Source organism: Orycteropus afer, unplaced genomic scaffold, assembly GCF_000298275.1.
Source record: "Orycteropus afer afer isolate SDZICR_OR568_19922 unplaced genomic scaffold, OryAfe1.0 scaffold00122, whole genome shotgun sequence".
NCBI classification, from domain to species: domain Eukaryota; kingdom Metazoa; phylum Chordata; class Mammalia; order Tubulidentata; family Orycteropodidae; genus Orycteropus; species Orycteropus afer.
In genome coordinates, this window is record NW_006921709.1 from 484,752 (window position 1) to 485,306 (window position 555).

Below are 555 nucleotides of genomic sequence, written 5' to 3' on the forward strand. Positions count from 1 at the left end.
CTTTGTTGTCTGTACCTCCCATGTACCTCTCTATGTCTTTCTCTTCCTCAATGCTGCAGTATTTGTCACTCACATTTGCTACATTGCCCTTCTCTTCACCCAAATCAATACTTATCTCTAACTATCTAACAGCGTTTCCTCCCCTCCCCTCGCACCCCTGGCAACCAACAAAGAAAATTTCCTTCTATAGAAAAGCTTTTTCTTAACTTTTACAATAACAGACTAATACAATATTTGTCTTTTGTGACTGACTTATTTCCCTCAGCATAATGTCCTCCAAGTTCATCCATGCTATGCAATGTTTTGCAGATTCTACATTATTCTTTAGTGTTGCATAGTATTCCATTGTGTGTATGTACCATAGTTAGGTTATACATTCCTCAGTTGATGGACACTTAGATTGTTTCCATCTTTTGGCTATTGTAAATAGTGCTACAATGAACGTGGATGTGCATATATCTGTTCTTGTCATTGCTCTCAATTCTTTAGAGTATATACCTAGTAATGGAATGACTGGGTCAAATGGTATTTCTAATTCTAACTTTTGAAGGAATC

At 36.8% G+C, this 555-nt stretch overlaps 1 protein-coding gene across 1 annotated transcript in view; it reads left to right on the forward strand.

The window, feature by feature from the left end:
- The window catches only part of PDE4D (phosphodiesterase 4D), a 1,343,868-nt gene that overhangs the window by 312,436 nt on the left and 1,030,877 nt on the right, over positions 1-555 (forward strand). The window lies entirely within an intron of this gene.